We start from the raw sequence: 17,913 nt of genomic DNA, 5'->3' as shown, positions 1-17,913 counted from the left end.
AGGAACACAAGCATTTCGCTACACCGGCAATAACATTTTTAAATACGTGTATGTGACTAATCCAATTTGATTTGATTTGGGTGCATGGTATTGTTGTTTCTGGCTAATTAACATAGTATGACGCATGCCTTGTAAAGAGGCTATATTTGTTACACCTGTGAATGAGAATGCTGCACAAACTTAACTCCTATGTGGTTACAGTGCCCCATCAATTTAAAATGTATGGGGACAGATTGGAGTGGCAGCAAGTCTTAATCCGGACCCTCCTCCCACCTTCACCAATTCCATCACCCTTTATCCCACCACCCAGTCAGTACAGGGGGCCACCAGGCAGTCCGTGGGGAGGTGGGTCAAGACCCATGGACAGCCAAGAACCACCCAACAACACCAATGACCCGCTGAAGAACCTCATTCACATCCGCAACGGAATGATCAACCCTGGACCCGGACACTCACCCAATAACCCATTATCATGACCCTGAAAATATCCCCAGAGGACAGACCACAGAAAGACGGAATTTGGAGAACATTCCATGACTGCCTCCCCTTCACACCTCTCCATAGACGACACAAGGTATGTACAGAGAACTGCCCCAAGGACGCACTCATTGAACATACCTACCAACTTTTTTGTGTGTGTTCTGTGGCCAGAAAGGTTTAGGCCATGTTTGTTCTCTCTGTTCTCCAGCCTCCAGCCTTGCTGCCACATTACTGCTTCTCGAGCACCAGACCCAGTCCAAGTCCCAGCACCAGAACACCAGGCGAGGCACGGATAGCGGGATCATTTTCGTCTACATCCGGTGAATTGCAGAGTGCCAAATTCAAATTAAATTACTAAAAACATTGAATTTTCATGAAATCACAAGTGCAATACACCAAAACACAGTTTAACTTGTTGTTAATCCAGCCGGAGTGTCATATTTCAAAAAGGCTTTACGGTGAAAGCCAACCATGCGATTATGTGACGACAGCTCTCAGCAGACAAAACATTACAAACAGCTAGCAGCAAAGTAGATTGGTCACGAAAGTCAGAAAAGCAATAAAATGAATCACTTACATATGATCTTCATATGTTTGCACTCACGAGACTCCCAGTTACACACTAAATGTTTGTTTTGTTCGATAAAGATTCTCTTTATATCCAAAAACCTCCATTTGGTTGGCGCATTTTGTTCAGTAATCCACAGGCTCGTGCAGTCACGACAGGCAGACGAAAATTCCAAATAGTATCCGTAAAGTTCGTAGAAACATGTCAAACAATCCTCAGGTTGTTTTTACAATAAATAATCGATAATATTTCAACCGGACGGTAGCCTCTTCAAAAGAAGAGAGAAAGAAAAGGTCTCGCTCCCTGCGCAGGCGCATGCACAACTCTGAGGACATCTTGCTATCCACTGATGCGATGTGATCATTCTCGCTCATTTTTCAGAATAAAAGCCTGAAACTATGTCTAAAGACTGTTCACACCTTGTGGAAGCCATAGGGAAAGGAATCTAGTTGTCACGTTCCTGACCTTATTTCCTTTATTTTGTCTTTGTTTAGTATGGTCAGGACGTGAGCTGGGTCGGCATTCTATGCTATGTGTTTCTATGTTCGGTTCTTTTCAATTAGCCTGATATGGTTCTCAATCAGGGGCAGGTGTTTTACATTTCCTCTGATTGAGAACCATATTAAGGTAGGCTGTTCACACTGTTTGTTTGTGGATGATTGTTGCTGTGTCTGTGTTTGTTGCACCACACGGTACTGTCTCGTTTCGTTTCTTTCGTTCTTTCCTGTTCGTGCGTTCATTGTTTTATGTTCTCAAGTTCAGGTCTGTTTACGTCGTTTGTTATTTTGTAGTTTGTTCAAGGGTTTTTCGTCTTCGTTTAAATAAATAATTATGTCTTTATACCTCGCTGCATATTGGTCCGATCCTTGTTTCTCCTCAGACGAGGAGGAAAACGAACGTTACACTAGTTAACATCCGTTTAAATGGAGGATAGGCTTGCAATGGAAAAGAGTCGTTTCAGAAAAACAGCACATCCTGGATGGATTTTCCTCAGGTTTTTGCCTGCCATATCAGTTCTGTTATACTCACAGACAATATTTTGACAGTTTTGGAAACTTTAGAGTGTTTTCTATCCTAATCTGCCAATTAAACTGCCTGAGAAATAGGCAGTTTACTTTGGGCACGTTTTTCATCCAAACATCAAAATACTGCACCCTAGCCTAAAGAGGATTTAACTGCCTTGTTCAGAATGACAGATTTTTACCTTGTCAGTTTAGGGATTTGATCTTGCAACCTTTGGGTACAAGTCCAACGCTCAAACCACTAAGGCTACCTGCCTCCAACCATGTCAAGGATAACTGAAGGTGTTATGAAATCTATAGTATGTGTTCATAAAATGTTTACTTCTCAATGATATACATTTTCCAAGGCAGTCACTTGGTGAAGGCTTCAGGACTAGAAGTGACGGAATGCAACAATCATGTCTCTGTCACTAACAAACACATTCACGGGTGGGTATGTCACATTAACTCAAAAGGCATGCTGGCTAATATGGAAATAAGTCTTTACACCCTACAGTGTTATAACAACAACCCCAGTGTTTAGTGTTTAAAACCTAAACACCTTGTGTTGAATAAACGTGTTCATGTGTTTAAAAGGTAATAAACATGTCCTGGTGTTAATAATCTAAACACTGTGGCATGTTTTCATTGAAATGTCCAATACTTTAACGCGTTTGACAAGTGTTACAGAAAAGTGTTAAGTTATGTGTTCAGATCCTAAACACCTGGTTTTACAGTGTAAGTGCTCAGAGACATAGCTGAACTCTCCTACTCCTCCCTGTGGTTCTTATCCTCCACAAATGTCAAAACCTGAATGTCTGTGGTGGTAGGAGCCAGTCAGAGTCTTCTCTGGACTGTTCTCTGCACCAGGTTGTGTGTGTGCAAATATTTAAGTTTAGGAGCTATTCTCTTTGAAGCTTTGCCTCTGTTTGTCAGTATCAGGGAAAAATAGGGATAATTTTTTAAGTAATAATGTATAATTTTTTTGTTTTTGCTCAATCTGATTGGGTGGGCCTTGCAGGGCCTTGCTCCCCTAAGGAGGCTGGGGCTGAAAGAGCTGTTCCAGAAAGAGCTTTTCCTTTCCCCTCCGTTCCTTTTTTCTTTGAGTCTTATGCTGTTCTTCAACACTTTAAGTGCGTTATCTGCCTCTGATGGTTTGGTCTATGAGGGTAGAGGGGAGTCACATGATGACATACATAGAAAAAAAGGTTTGCGTCACCATGGATGGGGACAGAAACAGGGGATTCTTTTTTCAACTTCTAATACATTGATAACTGGCAAGGGCTACATTACATACAGTGTACATTGCTGTGTAGTTAAGCTCTTCTATTCCTCCATCGTTTCCAAGTTTATTACAACAATCAATCCACCATTACTGCTCTGCAAAACACAGACTTGTGTTGGCACTCTCAATCACAGACTTGTGTTGGCAATCTCAATCACAGACTTGTGTTGGCACTCTCAATCACAGAAATGTTTGTGAGTCATACAACTATTTTCATACAACTCTTTTCACATCTGTCTGGGGAACACTAGCTTGGTAGGTTTTGTCTCCCCTCCTGTCCAGTCTGTCAGGGGATTTGGTTAAATCTGTCACTATGATCTCCCCTCCTGTCCAGTCTGTCAGGGGATTTGGTTAAATCTGTCACTATGATCTCCCCTCCTGTCCAGTCTGTCAGGGGATTTGGTTAAATCTGTCACTATGATCTCCCCTCCTGTCCAGTCTGTCAGGGGATTTGGTTAAATCTGTCACTATGATCTCCCCTCCTGTCCAGTCTGTCAGGGGATTTGGTTAAATCTGTCACTATGATCTCCCCTCCTGTCCAGTCTGTCAGGGGATTTGGTTAAATCTGTCACTATGATCTCCCCTCCTGTCCAGTCTGTCAGGGGATTTGGTTAAATCTGTCACTATGATCTCCCCTCCTGTCCAGTCTGTCAGGGGATTTGGTTAAATCTGTCACTATGATCTCCCCTCCTGTCCAGTCTGTCAGGGGATTTGGTTAAATCTGTCACTATGATCTCCCCTCCTGTCCAGTCTGTCAGGGGATTTGGTTAAATCTGTCACTATGATCTCCCCTCCTGTCCAGTCTGTCAGGGGATTTGGTTAAATCTGTCACTATGATCTCCCCTCCTGTCCAGTCTGTCAGGGGATTTGGTTAAATCTGTCACTATGATCTCCCCTCCTGTCCAGTCTGTCAGGGGATTTGGTTAAATCTGTCACTATGATCTCCCCTCCTGTCCAGTCTGTCAGGGGATTTGGTTAAATCTGTCACTATGATCTCCCCTCCTGTCCAGTCTGTCAGGGGATTTGGTTAAATCTGTCACTATGATCTCCCCTCCTGTCCAGTCTGTCAGGGGATTTGGTTGAATCTGTCACTATGATCTCCCCTCCTGTCCAGTCTGTCAGGGGATTTGGTTGAATCTGTCACTATGATCTCCCCTCCTGTCCAGTCTGTCAGGGGATTTGGTTAAATCTGTCACTATGATCTCCCCTCCTGTCCAGTCTGTCAGGGGATTTGGTTAAATCTGTCACTATGATCTCCCCTCCTGTCCAGTCTGTCAGGGGATTTGGTTAAATCTGTCACTATGATCTCCCCTCCTGTCCAGTCTGTCAGGGGATTTGGTTGAATCTGTCACTATGATCTCCCCTCCTGTCCAGTCTGTCAGGGGATTTGGTTGAATCTGTCACTATGATCTCCCCTCCTGTCCAGTCTGTCAGGGGATTTGGTTAAATCTGTCACTATGATCTCCCCTCCTGTCCAGTCTGTCAGGGGATTTGGTTAAATCTGTCACTATGATCTCCCCTCCTGTCCAGTCTGTCAGGGGATTTGGTTAAATCTGTCACTATGATCTCCCCTCCTGTCCAGTCTGTCAGGGGATTTGGTTAAATCTGTCACTATGATCTCCCCTCCTGTCCAGTCTGTCAGGGGATTTGGTTAAATCTGTCACTATGATCTCCCCTCCTGTCCAGTCTGTCAGGGGATTTGGTTAAATCTGTCACTATGATCTCCCCTCTGACTTCAGATGCACTGCTGTTAATAACATCCTTCAGAAAGTAGAGCCCAGGAACATTCACTGCCACCACTCTCTTCTCTCCCCTCCCTCTCTCCTGTCTCCCTCTACTTCAGAAAGTAGAGCCCAGGAACATTCACTGCCACCACTCTCTTCTCTCCCCTCCCTCTCTCCTGTCTCCCTCTCCTCTCTTCTCCTTGTTCCATTCTCTTCTCTATTCTTCTGCTCTTCTCGCCTCTTCTCCTTCCAATCAAAGGTGTACTGTCAAGTTGTACCTTTCCCACCATTTACTAACAGTTAGAAGCTGGTAAAGTTACCTTCTACATTACTTTGATTTTCATTTCGTATATTCAATCTGGGGTGGAATGTGAAGCGTTCCCACTACCAACGTGATAGTTAAGAATAAAACATTTCCACTTTTTGAAAGTGTTTTTTTTAATCACCTAATGGAACAGCCAAATAGTATCCAAACTACTGTATGACAAATACTAAGAAACATTTAGAGAAAATAGAAAATATATAGTTTACAGAACACTGCACAGTGGAGAATGTACAGTAGCTTACAATACTTTGCACAATTATATCCAAGGACAATAAAGAGTATGAAAGGTTCATTTTGTTTCACTTCCATATTGTTTGTGTTGGTGGTGGTTGAGATTCCAAGGAAAACATGAGAGGAGAAATGTATTCCTTTGCTTACATACTCTTCTTTAATGTATGTCAAAGCATTGATGTGTTTCTCTCTCTGTGGTCTAGGAGAATATATCAAATAGTTGTCCTTTGAGAAAAGATGGTTGGACTCTGTAAAAGATAAGAAATGTCAAATCAACCTTCTGAAAAGTAAGAGAATGAATCCACATTCTTATAGCTGCTACTAGTGGCGTAATGGACATTAAGTGGTGTGAGTTGAGTGGAAAGTAGACAGCTAGCCTTTACATTGGATTGGAATGACATTGTAGTCTGTCTTTAGTTCAGATGGAATAAATAATAGCATGTGGGTGGAATTTAATCTCAGAGAAAGAACACAATTTAAACACATTTTCACTTTTGTCTGTCAAGGTCTGTCAAGCTTTTTTCAGATATAAATCACAGCATGTACCCAATAAACGGTTCATTTCTTCGTTTCAAGGTGGAAAACATGCCATGGATAGAAGAGGCAATAGAGGGACAGTTCTACACATTATACATTTACAATTGTTACTGAGTTGACTATCCTGACAAAATAAAGATGAACATAATTTAATTCAACTTCTTTTTCTTTTTCTTAGGTTACCCATTAGGTGTTGAAAAAGCAGCACCTATTCTTCCTGGGGTTCACACAAAACATAGATCATAAGAAATTACAGAACACTAATGGACAAGAACTTACATGTCCACATGCCAATGCACATGCCGCACATTGCGATGACCTGGGAGATGTGTAGTGCACGGCCACACTCAGGACTCATGATACAGTTCTTGGTCCTGATGCAGCACTTCTTACAGCCGTTCTCTCCTGAGTCAGAGCCTGAGCGGTGTTTGTCTGAGTCTGTGTTGGGTTTTCGCTTCTCTGGTTGGGACTGTGTGGTGTCTGGGTGCTTCTCTTGCCAATCAAAGTCACTGGCTCCTTTTCCCATGATGAACAGAATGCAGGCTCACTGAAGAATGAGGAAAAAGAAAGCTGGTTGAACAAAATGGAAGAGGTAGATTTTGTTCTGGTGTCTGGAGAAAGGGTAAAGAGGTGATATGTGAGTTTTATCATTTCACGTATTCAATGTAAGAAAGAGGGAATAAGAGAGCTTTCAAGTTTAGTGATTCACTATAGCTAATTAACTAACTCTTGTCAAATATTAACGTTGAAAGAAATCTCACAGAAAATCAGGGAGGAGTATAAAATGGAGAATGTGAGCTACCCATACTCTCTGAAAAGAGACAGACTTCCAAGCGTTACTGGGTATGACGTTGTGTTATATACAGTAGGTAAATTAAATGATCATTGTCATACTGGTGAACAAATGAGAGCCTTGTCTTAAAAGACCACAGGAGCCACGTCATAACACTGCCATTTGTGTTTTTATGAGTTTACAATGAGCAGCTAAAGACATTATTATTTTTTTTTTTTTTTACTTCTGGTCTTTGCATCCAGTTGACTGTATTGCAACCATTTTCCCTCTCACCATTGATTTGCATACTTAATACACCAGTGACATTCCTGACTAAGTCACTAAACCACATGTGCAACTATTTTGTCACTGGAACAAATTCCTGTGAGTGGTGGCATTTCTTTGTTTAAGTTACTATGCCTCAGGGTATGAGACAGGAGGAGCGGGTTGTGGAGGTGACGACAACAGAACACGCTGAAGAACAACAACAGCATCTTATAACTGGGAGGGTTTCGCACAGAGATTAATACAACGTATACACCTAACACAATACATGATTTCATCCCATATATCAAGTCTTTAGGAATGCATATAGGGGGTCTAAGGTAATGTGTTACCTATAAATCTGTTAATCCAAAAATGATAAGGAAAACTCTCACACTGAAACTCCAAAATGAAGAGTACCATCAACCATCAACACCTTATCTTCTTAAGTCCCATTGTTCAAGATCCATTTGACAGATTGACAAGACTGCTTAACTGTAATGAATACATCCTCCTTGTTTTAACTGTCGGAAGCAATTCCTTTCCGCTGGTATTATCAGATATTACAGTTGTTTTCAATTGCTAACATGCATTGGTCAAAACGGAAGTCACATTGTCAAAACTCTTTACACAGTCAGCGAAAAAGAAGTGTATGTGGACCAAACTGTGAACAACTTTTCATTGCTTCGGAATGATTTAGTTTGGAAACATGGATCAAGGAAGACAGGTTGGTGGGGAAAGAAGAGTGGCAGGGAGCGGGCGAACGCGTGGAGGACAAAGGAGAGGAAGACCAAGAACGGTGGTCTCTGATGAGACAAGGGCCACAGTTATTGACCATGTTGTAAACCATGGTCTCTCTTTCAGAGAGGCCGGTTTAACTTCTTTGGGACTGGGGGGGCAGTATTGAGTAGCTTGGATAATATGGTGCCCAGAGTAAACAGCCTGCTACTCAGACCCAAAAGCTAGAATATGCATATAATTATTAGATTTGGATAGAAAACACCCTGAAGTTTCTAAAACTTTTTGAATGATGTCTGTGAGTATAACAGAACTCATACAGCGGGCAAAAACCTGAGAAAAAAATCCAACCAGGAAGTGGGAAATCTGAGGTTTGTAGTTTTTCAAGTCATTGCCTATCGAATATACAGTGTCTATGGGGTCATATTGCACTTCCTAAGGCTTCCACTAGATGTCAAAAGTCTTTAGAACCTTGTTTGAGGCTTCTACTGTGAAGGAGGAGAGAATGAGAGCTGTTTCAACCAGATGTCTGGCAGAATGCCATGAGCTCAGTTTCGCGTGCGCCCGTGAGAGTTAGCTGCGTTCCATTGCATTTCTAAAGACAAAGGAATTCTCCGGTTCAAACATTATTGAAGATTTATGATAAAAACATTCTAAAGATTGATTCTATACATCGTTTGACATGTTTCTACGAACTGCAATATGACTTTTCGTCTGAACTTTCGCCTGGACTTGCCCGCATCTGAGTTTGAATTTGTGTACTAAACGCACAAACAAAAAGGAGGTATTTGGACATAAATGTTGGACTTTATTGAACAAAACAAACATTTATTGTGGAACTGGGATTCCTGGGAGTGCATTCTGATGAAGATCATTAAAGGTAAGTGAATATTTATAATGCTATTTCTGACTTTTGTGACACCTCTCCTTCTTTGGAAAATGGCTGTATGTTTTTCTGTGACTTGGCGCTGACCAAACATAATCACAAGGTGTGCTTTCGCCGTAAAGCGTTTTTGAAATCTGACACAGCGGTTGCATTAATTAAGGAGAAGTTTATCTATATTTCCATGAATAACACTTGTATCTTTTATCAATGTTTATGATGAGTATTTCTGTTATTTGATGTGGCTCTCTGCACTTTCACCGGATGTTTGTTTGAGACAATGCATTTCTGACCATAACACACCAATTTCAAATTAGGTTTTTGGACATAAAGATTAACTTTATCGAACAAAACACACATTTATTGTGTAACATGAAGTCCTGTGAGTGCCAGCTGATGAAGATCATCAACGGTTAGTGATTAATTTATTCGCTATTTCTGACTTTTGTGAGGGCTCTCCTTGGCTGGAAAATGGCTTTATGGTTTTCTGTGACTAGGTGCTGACCTAACAATCGTTTGGTGTGCTTTCGCCGTAAAGCCTATTTGAAATCGGACACTGTGGCTGGATTTACAAGAAGTTTATCTTTAAAATGGTGTAAAATACTTGTATGTTTGAGGAATTGTTTTCAGTAGGATCCAAAGGTTGCCTCCCACAGGAGGGAGAGGCGGAATATTATCTGATGTGCAGGAAATTGCCATTGTTAACATGGTAATTGCCAATAATGCAAAAAAACTGTGGGATATTTGGGACAGAATGCTGGCAGATAGCACTTCTGGGAATGTGAATACGGTCAGCACAATGACAATTGCCAGAGTCCTAGAGAAACATAAAATAAGAATGAAGCAGTTGTACAGTTTACTCTTTGAGAGAAACGGTGAACGTGTGAAAGAACTCCAGTATCAATATGTCCAGGTAAGATGTTCAATAACCAAACCAGGGATTGTGACCAAATAACCCCTATTACTGTTCAACCTCTCTTTCGTATCGTCTGAGATCCCCAAAGATTAGAAAGCTGCCATGGTCATCCCCCTCTTCAAAGGGGGAGACACTCTAGCCCCAAACTCGTAAAGACCTATATCCATCCTGCCCTACTGTTCTAAAATCTTCGAAAGCCAAGTTAACAAACAGATCACCAACCATTTCGAATCCCACCGTACCTTCTCCACAATGCAATCCGGTTTCCGAGCTGGTCACGGGTGTACCTCAGCCACTCTCAAGGTCCTAAACGATATCATAATCGCCATCGATAAAAGACAGTACTGTGCAGCAGTCTTCATCACCTCATTCTTATCGACAGCCTTGGTTTCTCAAATGACTGCCTCGCCTGGTTCACCAACTACTTCTCAGATAGAGTTCAGTGTGTCAAATCTGAGTGCGGGTTGTCCGGACCTCTGGCAGTCTCTTTTGGCGTGCCACAGGGTTAACGTTTTGGGCCTACTCTCTTCTCTGTACACATCAATGATGTCGCTCTTGCTGCTGGTGATTCTCTGCGCAGACAACACCATTCTGTATACATCTGGCCCTTCTTTGGACACTGTGTTAACTTCTCTAGGATAGGGGGCAGCATTTTCACGTTTGGATGAAAAGCATACCCAAACTCAACTGCCAGCTACTCATCCCCAGAAGATAAGATACGCATATTGTTAGTAGATTCGAATAGAAAACACTCTGAAGTTTCTAAAACTGTTTGAATAATGTCTGTGAGTTTAACAGAACTTATTTAGCAGGCGAAACCCAGAGGACAAACCATTCATATATATTTTTTTGAGGTCACTTCCTTTTCAATGAATTTTCATTGGGAATACAGATTTCTAATTGACCTTCTTGCAGTTTCTACCGCTTCCACTGGATGTCAACAGTCTTCAGAAATTAGTTGAGGGTTTTCCTTTGTGTAATGAAGAAGTACGGCCATTTTGAATCAGAGTCACTTGAAGTGTCCTGTTAGATAGAGGCGCATGACCAGAAAGCATGCTTCTGTCATGTTCCTGACCTGTTTTCTGTTGTTTTGTATGTGTGTGATGGTCAGGGCGTGAGTTTTGGGTGGGCAGTCTATGTTTTCTGTTTCTATGTTGGTTTTGGGTTGCCTGGTATGGCTCTCAATTAGAGGCAGGTGTTTTGCGTTTTCCTCTAATTGAGAGTCATATTAAGGTAGGTTGTTCTCACTGTTTGTTTGTGGGTGATTGTCGCTGTGTCTGTGTTTGTTGTACCACACGGTACTGTCTCGTCTCGTTCGTTCGGTCGTTCCTGTTCATGTGTTCTTCGTTTCATGTAAGTTCGTAGTTTAGGTCTGTCTAGTTCGTTTTGTTATTTTGTAAATTAGTCAAGTGTATTTCGTGTCTGTTCTTCGTCTTGCAATAAAGTCATTATGTATTCACAACCCGCTGCGCCTTGGTCTACTAACTCACCGAAAGACAGCCGTTACAGCTACAGATTGTTTTAATCCTGTACTGAACACAGATCATCCCATCTTCAATTTTATCGATTATTTACGTAAAAAAATACCTAAAGTTGTATTACAACAGTAGTTTGAAATGTTCTGGCAAAGTTTACAGGTAACTTTTGAGATATTTTGTAGTCATGTTTCACAAGTTGGAACCAGTGTTTTTCTGGATCAAATGCGCCAAATAAATGGACATTTTGGATATATATCGACAGAATTAATCGAACATAAGGACCAAATGTGATGTTTATGGGACACATTGGAGTGCAACCAACAGAAGCTCGTCAAAGGTAAGGCATGAATTATATTTTTATTGCTGCGTTTTGTGTCGCGCCTGCAGGGTTGAAAAATGCTTATCTCTCTTTGTTTACAATGGTGCTAACTCAGATAATAGCATCGTTTGCTTTCGCCGAAAAGCCTAATTGAATTCAGACATGTTGGCTGTATTCACAACCAGTGTAGCTTTAATTTGGTATCTTTCATGTGTGATTTAATGAAAGTTCGATTTTTATAGTAATTTTTATAGTAATTAATTTCAATTTGGCGCTCTGCATTTTCTCTGGCTTTTTGTCAAGTGAGACAGTAGCGTCTCACCTGAACTCAGATTTTTCGATATAAATATGAATTTTACCGAACAAAACATACATGTATTGTGTAACATGAAGTCCTATGAGTGTCTTCTGATGAAGATCATCAAAGGTTATTGATTAATTTTATCTCTATTTCTGCTTTTTGTTACTCCTCTCTTTGGCTGGAAAAATGGCTGTGTTTTTCTGTGGCTATGTACTGACCTAACATAATCGTTCAGTGTGCTTTCGCCGTAAATCCTTTTTGAAATCAGACATGTTGGCTGGATTCACAACAAGTGTAGCTTTAATTTGGTGTCTTTCATGTGTGATTTCATGAAAGTTAGATTTTTATAGTAATATATTTGAATTTGGCGCTCTGCATTTTTACTAGCTTTTGCCCAAGTGGGACGTTAGTGTCCCACATATCCTAGAGAAGTTACCTAACCTCCAAATGAGCTTCAATGCCATAAAAACACTCCTTCCGTGGCCTCCAACTGCTTTTAAATGCTAGTAAAACTAAATGCATGCTCTTCAACCGATTGCTTCCCGCCCGATTAGCATCACTACTCTGGACGGTTCTGACTTGTGGACAACTACAAATACCTAGGTGTCTGGTAAACTGTAAACTCTCCTACCAGACTCATATTAATCCTCTCCAATCCAAAATTAAATCTAGAATCGGCTTCCTATTTCGCAACAAAGAGTCCTTCACTCATGCTGCCAAACATACCCTCGTAAAACTGACTATCCTACCGATCCTTGACTTCGGGGTTGTCATTTACAAAATTTCCTCCAACACTCTACTCGGCAAATTGGATGTAGTCTATCACAGTGCCATCCGTTCTGTCACCAATTCCCCTTATACCACCCACCACTGTGACATGCATGCTCTCATTGGCTGGCCTTCGCTACGTATTCGTTGCCAAACCCAATGGCTCCAGGTCATCTAAGTCTTTGCTAGGTAAAGCCCCGCCTTATCTCAGCTCACTGGTCACCATAGCAACACCCACCCATTAGCACGAGCTCCAGCAGGTATATTTCAATGATCATCCCCAAAGCCAACACCTCCTTTGGCCGCCTTTCCTTCCAGTTCTCTGCTGCCAATCACTGGAAATAATTGCAAAAATCACTGAAGCTGGAAACTTATATCTCCCTCTCTAGCTTTAAGCATCAGCTGTCAGAGCAGCTTACTGATCACTGTACCTGTACACAGCCCATCTGTAAATAGCACACCCAACTACCTAATCCCCATATTGTAATTTTTATTTTATTTTTTTGCTCTTTTGCACCCCAGTATCTCTACTTGCACATCATCATCTGCACATCTGTCACTCCAGTGTTAATGCTAATTTGTATTGATTTCGCCTCTATGGCCTATTTATTGCCTTACCTCCCTAATCTTACCTCATTTGCACACACTGTATATACATTTTTCTATTGTGTTATTGACTGTACGTTTGTTTATGTGTAACTCTGTTGTTTTTGTTGCTGCTTTGATTTATCTTGGCCATGTCGCAGTTGTAAATGAGAACTTGTTCTCAACTGGCCTACCTGGTTAAATAAAGGTGAAATAAAAAACAGGGTACATACACAGCTATGCATAATGTAGGTACTGTAAAACTGTGGATTTACTGTATTTTAGAGAGTAATGGAGATGGAAGCCAGGCAAACTGCACATACATTTATCTTTGTGGATGAAGCTGGATTCAACCTGGCACAAACACGCCGCAGGGGAAGAAAAGTGATTGGACAGAGGGCAACCGTAGATGTCCCAGGCCAGAGAGGAGCTAACATCACAATGTGTGCAGCACTGTCCAATGATTGTTTGGTGTTACACAAACCACTCATTATCCCCTACAATACAGATGCTCATTTCTTTTCTTGATGATCTACATAATCGACTTGTGCCAGCGGAGGAGAGAGGGGCAATAAACTCCCCTACCTTCGTTGTTGTGTGGGATATTGTGGGATTCCACCACTCTGCTGCAGTCGCAGACTGGTTTGTTGCACATCCCAGGATGTCAGTACTATTCCTGTCTCCATACTCCCCCTTCCTAAACCCCATAGAGGAGTTTCTCGGCATGGAGGTGGAAGGTTTATGACCACCATCCACATGACCAGATGTCTTTACTGGACGCCATGAATGCAGGGTGTGGAGACACTTCTCCTGAAGACTGCCAGGGTGTGGAGACACTTCTCCTGAAGACTGCCAGGGTGTGGAGACACTTCTCCTGAATACTGCCAGGGTGTAGAGACACTTCTCCCGAAGACTGCCAGGGTTGGATTAGACATTCCAGAAGATACTTTCCAAGATGCATCGCCAGAGAAGACGTAAGATGTGATTTTGATGAGAACTTGTGGCCAAATGCAAGAGAAAGGGAGAACTAGAACCACAGTACTGTACAGTTTAAGTGATTATACTATACATGTTGATGAGAACTAGAACCCTCACAGTACTGTACAGTATGAGTGATTATACAATATATGTTTTTTTTTTTTATTATTGCAGCCCTGGAATTTCAGGAATTTGTTTTTTGTGTGAACTTTTTATTTATCACAAGTAAATTACTATATGCAAAGATATAGAAATAATAACGGCTTTTGAAGCAAATTGCTGCATTTCTGTTTCATTCTTGTTACATATACTTTAGTACAGTCAAGAAAGTGAAAAGGTGTTATTCTTATTCTATAATGAAATACTGATTTTATGTGAAAAATCATTAAAACTTCAAAGAGAAAAGTTCATATTTTATGTAATGCTCCCTGTTAGTGTTTTGTAGGTCAGTGTGTTATGAGTGACAACGTATGCTTTCTGAGGGAGAATTGTTGCCAGTGTTCTGATCGAATGAGATTATTTTGAGACATGTATGAAGTGTTTTGGTGGTTTGAATGAGTTTTGGAGGTGAGATTAACTGCTTGGCCAAGATGCATGTTGGTAATGCAGACTGTGAAGAGTTTTGAAAAGTGCCTTCACCATTGACCAATGCTTGTTAGCAATTGAAAAAAAAACAAAGTGACAACCTTGATGCTAGACTAACATCGTATCACCATCGTTTAGAGCTCTGCAATTCTTATCAATGACAGCAAATACGATGGCTTGCATCTGGCAAGGGACACTGGCATTTGGAGTGTACCCCTCCGTCTCCTCCCTCCCTCTTTAAATCCCATTGGTTTCTAATCATAAACAAAGAAATTCCATTATGGTCCTTAATTACAGTAGTGTATGAGACATGGGAGAAAGGAAGAGAGAGAGAAGGGACAGAAGAGAGGAAGAGGTGTAATGTTCTTACCTTCTTGGTTTTGAAATCCTTTTCTCTCTTCAGTGTGTTCTATCCTTGTTGGAGCTTGGACAGTGTATAAGGAAACTGGAGAGTAACAGCAGTGTGTGTCTGACTCACATTTACAAGACAGTTGTGTGATCGGGTTTTACCTGTTTGACTACATGTTACCGCCTGACACCATTTGCATCAGAGAACTATCTTTATTATTTTGCTCCTGCGTTGACTGAACACTATTGAACAGAAAATACTCCATAGAACAATCCAGGGTGACAACATGTTTTGGTGTTAAAGTGAGTCTTTGAGTTTGTCATCATGAAAAAAAAAATCTGGTTCTTTTTGACACAATGAAGAAGTCACTGAAATGAAAGTAGTGCTATTATCTTGTGCATGCTCATTGCAAATTAATACATTTTACTGGAACACAATTACATTATTGTCTGTTTATAAAATCACATGTTTTTCTCCTTCGTACCATCTCGACAAAACAGTTCCAGAAGGACATTTAATCAGAGCAGACTCCGCAAAAGATAATCAAATCCAATGAAACAATTACATCACGATCATTCAATTATACATCATATTCCATTACAAGACAAACAATGATTAATCAAAGAGAGCACTTTATTGAAACAATTAAAACAAAACTATGAAACCCTATAATTTATTCTGACAAAGTTAGTAAATGCAATGTCAACTTATCAGCTCTGTTATTCTTACTAAGAAGATTGACATCCATTTTTCAAGTGAGCCCTGTTTTTCTATTGTTAGAAGAAGGCATACAGACAAAGGTGACCCATCATTTAGGGCAGGTGGGGCAGTTTTGAGCCCCACCTGTTAAGCATTTTATATATATATATATATACAGTGCATTCGGAAAGTATTCAGACCCTTTGAATTGTTCCACATTTTGTTACGTTACAGCCTCATTCTAAAATGTATTACATCTTTTTTTACCTCATCAATCTAAACACAATACCCCATAATGACAAAGCAAAAACTGTTTTTTAGACATTTTTGCAAAAAAAATGAAATAAAATGAAATATCACATTTACATAAGTATTCAGACCCTTTACACAGTACTTTGTTGAAGGACCTTTGGCAGCAGCGATTACAGCCTCAATTCTTCTTGGGTATGACGCTGCAAGCTTGGCACACCTGTATTTGGGGAGTTTCTCCCGTTCTTCTCTGCAGATTCTCTCAAGCTCTGTCAGGTTGGATGTGGAGTGTCACTGCACAGCTATTTTTAGGTCTTTCCAGAGATGTTTGATCAGGTACAAGTTTGGGCTCTGGTTGGGCCGCTCAAGGACATTCAGAGACTTGTCCCAAAGCCACTCCAGCATTGTCTTGGTTGTGTGCTTAGGGTCGTTATACTGTTGAAAGGTAACCTTAGCCCCAGTCAGAGGTTTACTGAGGAGTGGCTTCCGTCTGGCCACTCTACAATAAATGCCGGATTGGTGGAGTGCTGCAGAGATGGTTGTCCTTCTGGAAGAAGAGGAGTTCTGTCAGAGTGACATTTGGGTTCTCTGACCAAGGCCCTTCTTCCACGATTGCTCAGTTTGGCCGGGTGGATAGCTCTCGGAAGAGTCTTGGTAGTTCCAAACTTCTTCCATTTAAGAATGATGGAGGCCACTGTGCTCTTGGGGATTTTCAATGCTGCAGGCATTTTTTGGTACCCTTCCCCAGATCTGTGCCTCTACACAATCCTGTCTTGGAGCTCTACGGACAATTCCTTTGCGCCCATGGCTTGGTTTTTGCTCTGTTAACCTTATATAGACAGGTGTGTGCCTTTTCTAATCATGTCCAAGAAATTGAATTTACAACAGGTGGACTCCAATCAAGCTGTACAAACCTCTCAAGGATGATCAATGGAAACAGGACGCACCTGAGCTCAATTTCAAGTCTCATAGCAAAGGGTCTGAATACTTATGTAAAGAAGGTATTTCTGTTTTTTTTACTTAATAAATTTGCTAAAAAATCTAAAAACCTGTTTTCGCTTTGTCATTATGGGGTATTGTGTGTAGATTGATGAGGTTCTGTAATTTATTTTAGAATAGGGCTGTAACGTAACAAAATATGGGAGAAGTCATAGAGTCTGAATACTTTTGAAATGCAGTGTATACAGGGGCGAAAATCTGAGATCAACCTTGGAGGGGACAATTACATTAAATTTTCTCAAGAGCAATTCCTGAGGGGGACACCAAAAGTAGTGCTGTAACACATAGCATACGTTGTTAAATGTATATTGAGGAACCATAATTCCTACAACTGGATAATTGATAGGTACAGTAGTTAACTGAAGGGTTTTCCCAACTTGTTCAAATGTTTAAATCATTATAATTCTACTACTAATAATAGTTATAGCAGTGCTCCTTACCAGTCCAGTATGTATGCAGGTATTCGTACTTACAACCAGCAATATCAAGAAAGGTCAGTAGGTGACAATGGTACTGTACACTGTATGGGTGTAGTTTTCATAAATACAATGAACATGGTGTGATCACATCTAAAAGAATCTCCATTGAGAACCATCACAAAGTTGGTCTCCGTATTGAATTGACCTTTTAATTGGACTTTTTCTGATACATTTATATAGTCATTAAATATGTCCACCTGGCCTGAGTCTACAATATCTTTGCAAGAACAAAAAGCTTAAAATAAGTAGTTCTAAAAGCAAAATAACTACTTCAATGAAAAACCCAAATAAATCAAACAAAATATCCTTCAGTGTCTCAACTCAGCCAGTGTCTCAACTCAGCCAGTGTCTCAACTCAGCCAGTGTCTCAACTCAGCCAGTGTCTCAACTCAGCCAGTGT

General features: G+C 40.8%; 1 long non-coding RNA gene across 1 annotated transcript; it reads right to left on the bottom strand.

Moving 5' to 3' along the window:
- Nucleotides 1–5,508: 5,508 nt before the first annotated feature.
- Nucleotides 5,509–15,183, bottom strand: LOC129828481 (uncharacterized). Its single transcript, XR_008755246.1, has 3 exons — nt 15,109–15,183; nt 6,431–6,698; nt 5,509–5,862 (listed from the first exon to the last, which is right to left on the bottom strand). It is a non-coding gene; the product is annotated as an uncharacterized LOC129828481 (long non-coding RNA).
- Nucleotides 15,184–17,913: the final 2,730 nt, after the last annotated feature.

Source organism: Salvelinus fontinalis, chromosome 30, assembly GCF_029448725.1.
Source record: "Salvelinus fontinalis isolate EN_2023a chromosome 30, ASM2944872v1, whole genome shotgun sequence".
Lineage (NCBI taxonomy): Eukaryota > Metazoa > Chordata > Actinopteri > Salmoniformes > Salmonidae > Salvelinus > Salvelinus fontinalis.
Note: the sequence above shows the minus strand (reverse complement) of the source record. Positions and strands in the feature narration are given on the sequence as shown.